Raw genomic sequence first — 12,605 nt, 5'->3', positions numbered from 1 at the left:
TGAATTACTTTCTATTTTTTGCCCATTTATTTATTGGATTATTTAATTTTTATTGATGTCTATATGTTATTTATATATTCCAAATGCTAATTCTTTGTCTTTTAACTTTGTTTTTAGTTTCTTTTGAGATGCAAATGTTTTGAAGTTACATGTGATAATTGTTTCCTTTATGTTTTGTATTTTTTGCATCTTGCTTAAAAAACATCCCTAATCTGAGGTCACAATGTTCTTTTCTCTGTCAAAAAGTTTAAGTTTTGTTTGTCATATTTAAGTCTCTAATCTACCTGGATACATGTCTAGGATACATCTAATCTACCTGGATACATATGGAGATAGAAAAATATTGCACCCACATACACATAAAATGGGAGGCAGTAATCCAGAGTTTTGTTCATATTTTTCCATGTAATACTTTTATCTGATAGTTTGCTGTATAACTGACCACCTCAAAATTTAGTAGCTTAAAACAACTCCTATTTATTTAACTTATGCTCCAGTGAGGTTGAGCTCACTCCTGGTCCTGTGGTCAGTTGCCAGTCACCTACATTCCTCTGACTCTGGATGTTGATTACTGGGAGGTTATCCACCTCGGTGTCCCATGTATCTGCCACTGAGCCAGGCATCCCTCATTGCCCACCTACCCAATTTCTTCATATGATTTCAACAGAATGCAAAAGGGAACAGGCCCCATTGTGGAAGCTGCTGCCTGTCATGTGTGGCAGCATCCCATTAGCCACAGCAAGTGACCTGGCTGACCTCAGGCTTTGAGTCAAGGCATTAAAGTTACATGATAAGGAAACCTACATACAGAGTGGGGAATAATTGCTGGCTATTTTTGTAGTAGTCAGTTTATCTTAATTCAATTGTCTAAATACCATTTAAAATATTTCATTCTTATTCCAATGAATTTTTCATAATGTGACCTGTCATATATCAAAGTTCCATATCTATCTCTATATACCTATGTCATATATATATATATATATATATATATATAGTCCTTCTGCTTCACTCTTTTGAAACTATCTTGTCTGTTGTATTCATTTTAAGGAAAAGGAAGGGATGGAAGATAGATTAAAAGAGATTATAAAAGATATATTAAAAGAGACTTAAAAGAGATTTAAATTTGTAATGGGCAAGACTAATAATGTCTAGGGATGCACAACAGGTGACAAAGCTATTTTTAAAACATAAGGAAATGATGACAATAAGAGCCAGAGTTACGAATACCTGATAACTTATGAGTAAGACTGTCAGGTTTTTCAAAACAAAAACAGAAAAATAGGACACCCAAATTCTCAGTTAAATGTGAATTTCAAATTAATAGTAATAACTTTTTAGTATGTCCTAACATACTTATTTATCTGAAATTCAAATTTAATTGGGCCTCCTGTATTATATTTGGCAAAGCATGATTTTCAAGAGGGGGTTTACCTGCCTCAACCCTCCCTGTAGCTAGAGGAGGTCATGTGTCTCCACATGGATCAAAGGAATTTAAATGAAGGTCACCAGACAGGGCTTTGTGGAAGTCTGATGGAGCTGCCAGATACCCTTCCACCTCTGCACGGCAGGGTAACTGGAGTTATATAGTCATCTTGCTACCACAAGGTGACCCTAAAGATGAAGACACATGCTAAGGACAGTGAAACAGAAAGAGAGGAGGACCCAGGTGTCACCTAAAGTCCTGGAGCTCCCACCTGTCAGGTTTTGTCATCACAATTTTATCATTTCCTAAGAAGACAATTTCTTCTTTTACTACATTCTGGGACACATTAAGTAGCATTGGGATTATTTGCTCCTTTGAGGTTAGGAAGAATCCCTGTAGAACCTATCTGGGCCTCTTTTTTTAAATATTTACTTTTTAGTTATAGGTGGACACAATATCTTTATTTTATTTTTATGTGGTGCTGAGGATCGGACCTAGTGCCTCACGCATGCTAGGCAAGGAGTATCTGGGCCTCTTTTGAGGCTGGAAAATGAGAAGGAGTGGTTTTTGGTAAATATTTCTTCTATGTTTCTTGGCTGGATTTGGTTTCCTCTTTTATCTGAAGTTTTGGGAAAATTTATTTTACCAAATGGGAAATGAATATATATGTATGAACATATTGAATATATTCATTGGTAAAATGAATACATATTAAGAATGCAATATATATTATTCATTTTATTTAAATTTTCAAAATACACAAAATTGAAAAAGTAGATTGTTCATTATTTTAATTTCTTTTGTATTTGTAGATAATTCTTTTTTAATATTTATTTTTTAGTTGTGTTGGACACAATACCTTTATTTATTTACTTTTATGTGGTGCTGAGGATTGAACCCAGGGCCTCACACACGCTAGGCAAGAGCTCTACCGCTGAGCTACAACCCTAGCCCCCGATAATTACTTAATTTTTACATTTCTTTTCCCCCTTAATTAGGTTAATTCATAATTTTTTCAAAAACAAAACTCTTAGGCTTATTTGGTCTACCATGTTTAAAATTTTCTAACTTAAGTTTTCACTTCTGTTTTTCTCCTTTCTTCTCTCTTCAGTCCTATATTAACTTTTCCCCTCATTCTTACCACCTTTTGTTGGTTTTGTAATTTCAACATCATTAGAGTTTGTAATATTTGCATTGTGTTCTATAAACATACTCCTCATATTTATTTTATTGAAGGCTCTTGCTATAATTTTTCTGTTCCTTTCTTGTTTGGCAGACGTTTTTTTATCAATATGTCTTTTTCAAGAAAAGTTAATGAGAAAATTTGATGAGTTCTTACTTTTTTTTATGGTACCAGGGATTGAACCCAGAGCTTTGTGCCTGTGGGGGCTCTATGAACCCAGGGGTGCTTGACTGCTGAGCCACATCCCCAGTCCTTTTTATTTATTTATTTATTTTTTTATTGTTGGTTGTTCAAAACATTACATAGTTCTTGATATATCATATTTCACACTTTGATTCAAGTGGGTTATGAACTCCCATTTTTATCCCGTATACAGATTGCAGAATCACATCAGTTACACTTCCATTGATTTACATATTGCCATACTAGTGTCTGTTGTATTCTGCTGCCTTTCCTATCCTCTACTATCCCCCCTCCCCTCCCCTCCCCTCCCCTCTTCTCCCTCTACCCCCTCTACTGTAATTCATTTCTCCCCCTTGTATTATTTTTCCCTTTCCCCTCACTTCCTCTTGTATGTAATTTTGTATAACCCTGAGGGTCTCCTTCCATTTCCATGCAATTTCCCTTCTCTCTCCCTTTCCCTCCCACCTCTCATCCCTGTTTAATGTTAATCTTCTTCTCATGCTCTTTGTCCCTACTCTGTTCTTAGTTACTCTCCTTATATCAAAGAAGACATTTGGCATTTGTTTTTTAGGGATTGGCTGGCTTCACTTAGCATAATCTGCTCTAATGCCATCCATTTCCCTCCAAATTCTATGATTTTATCATTTTTTAATGCAGAGTAATACTCCATTGTGTATAAATGCCACATTTTTTTTATCCATTCGTCTATTGAAGGGCATCTAGGTTGGTTCCACAGTCTTGCTATTATGAATTGTGCTGCTATGAACATCGATGTAGCAGTGTCCCTGTAGCATGCTCTTTTTAGGTCTTTAGGGAATAGACCAAGAAGGGGAATAGCTGGGTCAAATGGTGGTTCCATTCCCAGCTTTCCAAGAAATCTCCATACTGCTTTCCAAATTGGCTGCACCAATTTGCAGTCCCACCAACAATGAACAAGTGTACCCTTTTCCCCACATCCTCGCCAGCACTTGTTGTTGTTTGACGTCATAATGGCTGCCAATCTTACTGGAGTGAGGTGGTATCTTAGGGTGGTTTTGATTTGCATTTCTCTGACTGCTAGCGATGGTGAGCATTTTTTCATGTACTTGTTGATTGATTGTATGTCCTCCTCTGAGAAGTGTCTGTTCAGGTCCTTGGCCCATTTGTTGATTGGGTTATTTGTTATCTTATTGTCTAATTTTTTGAGTTCTTTGTATACTCTGGATATTAGGGCTCTATCTGAAGTGTGAGGAGTAAAGATTTGTTCCCAGGATGTAGGCTCCCCATTTACCTCTCTTATTGTTTCTTTTGCTGAGAAAAAAACTTTTTAGTTTGAGTAAGTCCCATTTGTTGATTCTAGTTATTAACTCTTGTGCTATGTGTGTCCTATTGAGGAATTTGGAGCCTGACCCCAGTATGTAGATCGTAGCCAACTTTTTCTTCTGTCAGACGCCGTGTCTCTGATTTGATATCAAGCTCCTTGATCCATTTTGAGTTAACTTTTGTGCATGGTGAGAGAAAGGGATTCAGTTTCATTTTGATGCAAATGGATTTCCAGTTTTCCCAGCACTATTTGTTGAAGATGCTATCCTTCCTCCATTGCATGCTTTTAGCCCCTTTATCAAATATAAGATAGTTGTAGTTTTGTGGATTGGTTTCTGTGTCCTCTATTCTGTACCATTGGTCCACCTGCCTTTTTTGGTACCAGTACCATGCTGTTTTTGTTACTATTGCTCTGTAGTATAGTTTGAAGTCTGGTATCGCTTTACCACCTGATTCACATTTCCTTCTTAGAGTTGTTTTTGCTCTTCTGGGTCTTTTATGTTTCCATATGAATTTCATGATTGCTTTCTCTATTTCTACAAGAAATGCCGTTGGAATTTTGATTGGCATTGCATTAAACTTATAGAGAACTTTTGGTAATATCGCCATTTTGATGATGTTAGTTCTGCCTATCCATGAACAGGGTATATTTTTCCATCTTCTAAGATCTTCTCCTATTTCTCTCTTTAGGGTTCTGTAGTTTTCATTGTATAAGTCTTTCACCTCTTTTGTTAGGTTGATTCCCAAGTATTTTATTTTTTTTTTTTGAGGATATTGTGAATGGTAGTGGTTGTCCTCATTTCCATTTCAGAGGATTTGTCGCTGATATACAGAAATGCCTTTGATTTATGCGTGTTGATTTTATATCCTGCCACTTTGCTGAATTCATTTATTAGCTCTAATAGTTTCTTTGTAGACCCTTTTGGGTCTGCTAGGTATAGAATCATGTCATCTGCAAATAGTGATAATTTAAGTTCTTCTTTTCCTATTTTTATGCCTTTAATTTCTTTTGTCTGTCTAATTGCTCTGGCCAGTGTTTCGAGAACTATGTTGAACAGAAGTGGTGAGAGAGGGCATCCCTGTCTTGTTCCAGATTTTAGAGGGAATGCCTTCAATTTTTCTCCATTCAGAATGATGCTAGCCTGAGGCTTAGCATAGATTGCTTTTACAATGTTGAGGTATATTCCTGTTATCACTAGTTTTTCTAGAGGTTTGAACATAAAGGGATGCTGTACTTTGTCGAATGCTTTTCTGCGTCTATCGAGATGATCATATGGTTCTTATTTTTAAGTCTATTGATGTGGTGAATAACATTTATTGATTTCCGTATATTGAACCAGCCTTGCATCCCAGGGATGAATCCTACTTGATCATAGTGCACAATTTTTTTGATATGTTTTTGAATCCAATTTGCCAGAATTTTATTGAGGATTTTTACATCTAGGTTCATTAGAGATATTGGTCTGTAGTTTTCTTTCTTTGAAGTGTCTTTGTCTGGTTTAGGAATCAGGGTGATGTTGGCCTCGTAGAATGAATTTGGAAGTTCTCCCTCTTTTTCTATTTCCTGAAATAGCTTGAAAAGCATTGGTATTAGTTCCTCTTTAAAGGTTTTGTAAAACTCTGCTGTATACCCATCCCATCCTGGGCTTTTCTTGGTTGGTAGTCTTTTGATGGTTTCTTCTATTTCCTCGATTGATATTGGTCTGTTTAGGTTGTCTATATCCTCCTGACTCAATCTGGGCAGATCATATGACTTAAGAAATTTATCGATGCCTTCACTATCTTCTATTTTATTGGAGTATAAGGATTCAAAATAATTTCTGATTATCTTCTGTATTTCTGAAGTGTCTGTTGTGATGTTGCCTTTTTCTTCCCGTATGCTAGTAATTTGAGTTCTCTCTCTTCTTCTCTTCGTTAGCATGGCTAAGGGACCGTCGATTTTATTTATTTTTTTCAAAGAACCAACTTTTAGTTTTGTCAATTTTTTCAATTGTTTCTTTTGTTTCGATTTCATTAATTTCAGCTCTGATTTTAATTATTTCTTGCCTTCTACTTCTTTTGCTGTTGTTTTGCTCTTCTTTTTCTAGGATTTTGAGATGAAGTATGAGATCATTTATTTGTTGGTTTTTTCTTTTTTTAAGGAATGAACTCCAAGCAATGAATTTTCCTCTTAGAACTGCTTTCAATGTGTCCCATAGATTCCGATATGTTGTGTCTGTGTTTTCATTTATCTCTAAGAATTTTTTAATTTCCTCCTTGATGTCTTCTATAACCCATTGATCATTCAGTAACCTATTGTTCATTCTCCAAGTGATGCATGATTTTTCCTTCCTTCTTTTATCGTTGATTTTCAGTTTCATTCCATTATGATCAGATAAGATGCATGGTATTATCTCTACTCCTTTATATTGTCTAAGAGTTTCCCTGTGACATAATATATGATCTATTTTTGAGAAGGATCCATGTGCTGCTGAGAAAAAAGTGTAACTGCTTGATGTTGGGTGGTATATTCTATATATGTCAAGTAAGTCTAGGTTATTAATTGTGTTATTGAGTTCTATAGTTTCCTTATTCAACTTTTGTTTGGAAGATCTGTCCAGTGGTGAGAGAGGTGTGTTGAAGTCTCCCATGATTATTGTATGGTGGTCTATTAGACTCTTGAACTTGAGAAGAGTTTGCTTGATGAACATAGCTGCACCATTGTTTGGGGCATATATATTTATGATTGTTATGTCTTGTTGGTGTATGGTTCCCTTGAGCAGTATGTAGTGTCCCTCTTTATCCCTTTTGATTAACTTTGGCTTGAAATCTATTTTATTTGATATGAGTATGGACACTCCTGCTTGTTTCCAAAGTCCATATGAGTGATATGATTTTTCCCAACCTTTCATCTTCAGTCTATGTATATCTTTTCCTATCAAATGCGTCTCCTGTAGGCAGCATATTGTTGGGTCTTGTTTTGTGATCCATTCTACTAGCCTGTGTCTCTTAATTGGTGAGTTTAAGGCATTAACATTTAGGGTTATTATTGAGATATGGTTTGTTCTTCCAGCCATATTTGTTTATTTATGTTACTGAACATGGTTTGTTTTCCTCTTTGATTATTTTCCCCCCTTTACTGTCCTACCTCCCACTGTTGGTTTTCATTGTTATTTTCCATTTCCTCTTCCTGTAATGTTTTGCCAAGGATGTTTTGAAGAAATGGTCTTCTAGCTTAAAATTCTTTTAACTTTTGTTTATCATGGAAGGTTTTAATTTCATCTTCCATCCTGAAGCTTAATTTCGCTGGATACACGATTCTTGGTTGGAACCTATTTTCTTTCAGTGTTTGAAATATGTTATTCCAGGATCTTCTAGCTTTTAGAGTCTGTGTTGAAAGATCAGCTGTTATCCTGATTGGTTTACCCCTAATTGTAATCTGCTTCCTTTCTCTTGTAGCTTTTAAAATTCTCTCCTTATTCTATATGTTGGGCATCTTCATTATAATGTGTCTAGGTGTGGATCTCTTATGATTTTGCACATTCGGCGTCCTGTAGGCTTCTAGGATTTGGGATTCTGTCTCATTCTTCAAGTCTGGGAAGTTTTCTCGTATTATTTCATTGAATAGATTGCTCATTCCTTTGGTTTGGACCTCTTTACCTTCCTGTATCCCAATGACTCTTAAGTTTGGTCTCTTTATGTTATCCCATATTTCTTGGATGTTCTGCTCATGGTTCCTTAACAGTGTTGCTGAGCTGTCTATGTTCTTTTCAAGTTGAAATACTTTGTCTTCATTGTCTGATGTTCTATCTTCTAAGTGTTCTACTCTGTTGGTAGTATTCTCAATTGAGTTTTTAAGTTGGTTTATTGCTTCCTGCATTTCTAGGATTTCTGTTTGTTTGTTTTTAATTACCTCTATCTCGCTGAATAGTTGATCTTTTGCTTCTTGGATTTGTTTATGTAATTCATTGTCGAAGTGATCTTTCATTGTCTGATTTTGCTGTCTAATGTCTTCCTTGAGACTCCAGATCATCTGAAGCATGTATATCCTGAATTCTTTATCTGACATTCCATCTACCGCAGCTATTACCTCTTCTAAAGTTGAGTTGACCTGCATTGCTTGTGGTCCTTTCTTTCCTTGTCTTTTCATTCTGCTCGTGTTTCTTTCTGCTTGGTGAAACTGTTGTGTTTTTGAAATTCTCCCCCTATATATTTATATTGCTCTTGTATAGTTGAAAAGTCTCCCTTGCAGGGCGGGCAGCAGCTGTGCTCCTCCTCCAATTGGGGTGATCTGCCTACCACGCTGGCGGGCCGCTGGTTCTGTTCTGCCGGTCGGTCGCAGGTCTGCCTACCTTGTAGGCGCGGGCGGCAGCTCTGCTCTACCCCTCCTCCAATTGGTGTGACGTGTCTACCACGCCTGCAGACCCCTGGGCCTGTTCTGCTGGTCGGTCGCAGGTCTGCCTACCTTGCAGGTGCAGGCGGCGGCTCTGCTCTGCCCTTACTCCAATTGGGGTGACATGTCTACCACACCCGCGGACCCCTGGGCCTGTTCAGGATGCGTGACTTCCATGCCGGCGGGTCGCTGGGCCTGTTCCGGGCGTGGGCGGCGGCTCTGCTCGGCCCCTACTCCAATTGGGGTGACATGACTACCACGCCAGCGGGCTCCTGGGCCTGTTCAGGATGCAGGCGGCAGCTCTGCTTTGCCCCTACTCCAATTGGGGTGACATGTCTACCACGCCAGCAGGCCTCTGGGCCTGTTCCCCCAGTGGGTCGCAGGTCTGCCTACCTTGCAGGCGCGGGCGGCGGCTCTGTTCTGCCCTTACTCCAATTGGGGTGATGTGTCTACCACGCCGGCAGGTCGCTGGGCCTGTTCCGGGCGCGGGAGGTGGCTCTGCTCTGCCCCTACTCCAATTGGTGTGACATGTCTACCACACCGGCAGGCCGCTGGGCCTGTTCCCCCAGTGGGTCGCAGGTCTGCCTACCTTGAGAGCTCAGGCAGCGGCTCTGTTCGGCCCCTACTGCAGTTGGGGTGAAGTGATACCACGCTGGCGGGTTGCTGGGCCTGTTCCAGACGTGGGCAGCGGCTCTGCTCTGCCCCTCTGGCCTCCACAGTATTCAGCAGGACCCGGACCGAGAAGCAGTTTCCACGGGTTCTTTAGCCCTGGGCCAGAGCAGTTCCGGGAGCCAGAATTCGGCCGCTCCGGGCTCGGTGTATGTTCTGTTAGGAGCAGGCTCCAAGAAGCAGTTTCTGCAGGTTCTTTATCACTGAGCCTGAGTAATTTGTCTGCGAGACGCAGGTGAATGGCAGCCTGAAATTACCTGTTCTATAGCTGAATGAGCTGCGATCAGTCGAAAACAGGGATTGTGACGTCAGCTCTCCAAGATGGTGGCCGCTGGCTTCCTCTGTGGTCTGACCGGTGTGGAGAACCGAATTGGACCGCTTCCTTCCCCCGTCTCAACCCCAGAATTCAGCACTGAGTACAGTAATTGCACAGCTGGCAGGAGCCCACAGAATCCGCAGCGCTGTATCTTTGCGTTACTATCTCATCGTTTCCCAGCGCGCACCACAGATTCTAGCCGCGGGGTGATTTGCTGAATAAGCAGCGTGACCCTCCGTGCGGACAAATCGCTCGCGTTTGAGCCCCCGTAGCTGATCTTCATGAGATGAAAATCCTTCCACTAGGTTTTGGAGCACCCAAATTTTGCTGGAAATTCCTAACAAGATAGCTTTTAGCTGATCTAACTCGTCATTCTCCCGCACAGTGACACGGTACACGGGGGTGATGCACTCCCTTCGCCGCCATCTTCCGAGACCTCAAAAGTTGATCTTGTTTCCTACTTCTCTGAAGAAATTAAATCAATCAGAAGAGAATTTCAATGGAACCTCACTACCAATGGACTTCCAGCAGCATCTGTACACACACACTCTGCCTTCCTGCTGGAATCCAAGGGATTAGATGTGCTTCTGCCAAAGCCCCTGTGCACAGATCCTAGGCCCCCTCGTCTATGCCAGTCCTTTTTATTTATTTTATTTTTTTTTAGTTTGAAACAGGGTGTCACTAAGATGCTGAGGTCCTTGAATTGTCAAGAGCAACCTCTGCAGGTGCTAGGAAACTGAGACCGCCAAATTTTAGCCTTGAATTTGCCATCCTTCTGCCTCAGCCTTCCAAATTGCTGAGATTACTGATGTGCACCACCACACCTGGCCTGTTTTTTAGCTGCCTCAACTTTTAGAAAGTTGTTCCATCAAGTGTGTGATGCCCAATTCTAATTCATGATATATTAAACCCTTGATTTTGAGTTTACTTTTATATATGTCCTAAGGTATTTAAATGTATTTCTAAATTGTTATTTAGTCATCTCAATATTACTTATTCAACATTTCCCCTCGTTATTTTGAGCATGGTGGCATAAAAAGACTGGGCTTTTGGACAGAATAAATGTGGGTGAAATTCTGACTCTGGATATCATTCCCCTTCTGGTTTTAGGATAACCTCTTCCCAAAAAGAAGCTGGACTGTACTCCTATGCTTTGTCTCTGGTGCTAGGAAGGTAGCACAGCATCCTGGAAGAGACTGAAACTTCCATTCTAGCCCTGTGTTCCCACCACCCTCAAGTCAGTCCCAAGTCTGAGGACCTGGACCCTTGTGCCAGGTATGTAGAGAGCCTGTCAGATGTCTGCCTTGCTGTGAGTCTGGGTGGCATAGGGCAGTGGGACCTGTGTTAGAACCAGAATGCAGCTACGGCTGAGTGGGGACCTTTGCTGGAGCCGTAGGTAGGCACACATGAAATCGCCAGTTTAACCAAACAGAAAAGAACAACAATGCTCAGTGCCTCCAGGAAGAGAAGCAAGGCAAAGGTGCTAACCATCTCCCTGCACGTCTGCCATGCTGTGAGGGAAGAAGTCTGCCAACTTTGTGAATAGGTCTAGACAGGTCACTGTCATTCTTGATTGTGTTCTGCTCTGTAACCAAACGCCGTTGACCACTTGCAGTATGCTGTGTGTCCCCATGTCTTCCCACCGTGCCTGTGTCAAGAGCATCCTCTGTAGGTGCTAGGAAACTGAAACCATCAGGACCCAGTGGCCTGCCTTTTGCTGTTTCTGGCTAGATCAAGATCAAATACCTACTGAGTTTGTGATCCTCAATTGGCCCACAAATGGCAGTAGCAAACTTGTAGAGTCAGCCTGGACTGGGGTTCTTTCTGTCTATACAAAGTGAAATAGACTCTAAGGCTGTATACAAATACTACATTTTATGTAAAACAATTCAGCATTTGTGGAAGACTTTTTTTTAGGTACTGGGGATTGAACTCAGGGTTACTTTACCTCTAAGCTATATCCACAGTCCTTTTCATCTTTTATTTTTAAACAAGGCCTCACTAAGTTGCCAAAGCTATGCAACTTGCAATCCTCCTCCCTCAGCCTCTTGAATTGCCAGGATTACAGTCATTGCCCAGCCTCAGGACGACTTTTGGTGTATTGGGGTAGAATCCAGGGCCTCATGTGTGCTAGGCAAGTGTTCTACCACTGAACTACAAAACTAGCCCACAAAGAAATTTTATTTTATTTAAATTGTGAAGATAATTTCCCATTTGAGGAAAAGAAATATGACATTTAGGTTAACTTGTCCTTTAATTGCTCATTTAGTTTAAGATAAATTATTCTTGTTAATGGAGCAGAAATTGGCCTTAATCAAAGGCATAGTGGAAAGTTTTTCTGTCTATCAGTCTCCTTTTTGAAGATAATAGCTCTAATTTATTTTTAAAGTGAAAACACAATTTACCAGTTCAACCCAGAGACTATAATTTACTTACTCTTCCTTGTACACTCAGCCTTGGTTACCACTCACGAGTGTTCACACTTGACCTTTCCAAGCGCTATGTCAAAAGTCTCATTAGTGGATCTGAACAAAGCTGTCCAAGCTAAAACTGATCCAGGGACAAGACACAGACAAGCTCATGGCCAGCATTCTCAGATAGGAAAACCAGAAAATAAGAAGCAGATATGAGGCTTTCTGGGAAATAAAAGATCTCTTATTTCTGTACACTGAGATTATGTAAATTAGGTAGAGATGGACATTATTTCTACTTCTTACATAAAGGAATTAGAGGAGGAAATCACAAAATTGTAGGAATAGTTCTTAAAGTATTTGGAACTTTACAGTGTTTTCTTGGCATCGTGCCAGCTATACATAGGCACTTAGACTGTGCAGATCCTTATGCCTCAACAGGTCCCTCGGGGTTTGTTCCTCCAGATGTGACATTTCCTTTGCTGCTTTTCCTCACCTCCCTTTCCAATCATGGGACTGTTAGTCTCCCTGGCAAGTAAAGTGACAAGATCTTTCATTATAAAGATCAATAGGTCCACATATGATTTTTATTTTATTGTAGAAGCTTGGCTAGGAAGGAAACAGCTAATTATGAGATGAATCATTTAACAAGCTGGGAAAAGAAATCCCTTATGTAGTGGTTGACAAGCCACCAGATTTCCACAAAATAGGTTTCTATGTAATTTCAACTTTGACTTATTTTC

General features: G+C 40.0%; 1 protein-coding gene across 6 annotated transcripts in view; it reads left to right on the top strand.

Moving 5' to 3' along the window:
- LOC113192051 (biotinidase) overlaps positions 1 to 12,605 on the top strand; it is a 36,669-nt gene that overhangs the window by 5,844 nt on the left and 18,220 nt on the right. For 3 of the 6 annotated variants that reach the window (XM_026402031.2, XM_026402029.2, XM_026402030.2), the window contains one exon: positions 10,562 to 10,726. The exons of the other annotated variants lie outside the window; for them this stretch is intronic. The gene's annotated coding sequence lies outside the window, so the exon portion shown is untranslated. The remainder of the gene's footprint in view (positions 1 to 10,561; positions 10,727 to 12,605) is intronic. 6 annotated transcript variants of the gene reach the window in all.

This window comes from Urocitellus parryii, chromosome 3, assembly GCF_045843805.1.
Source record: "Urocitellus parryii isolate mUroPar1 chromosome 3, mUroPar1.hap1, whole genome shotgun sequence".
Lineage (NCBI taxonomy): Eukaryota > Metazoa > Chordata > Mammalia > Rodentia > Sciuridae > Urocitellus > Urocitellus parryii.
Note: the sequence above shows the minus strand (reverse complement) of the source record. Positions and strands in the feature narration are given on the sequence as shown.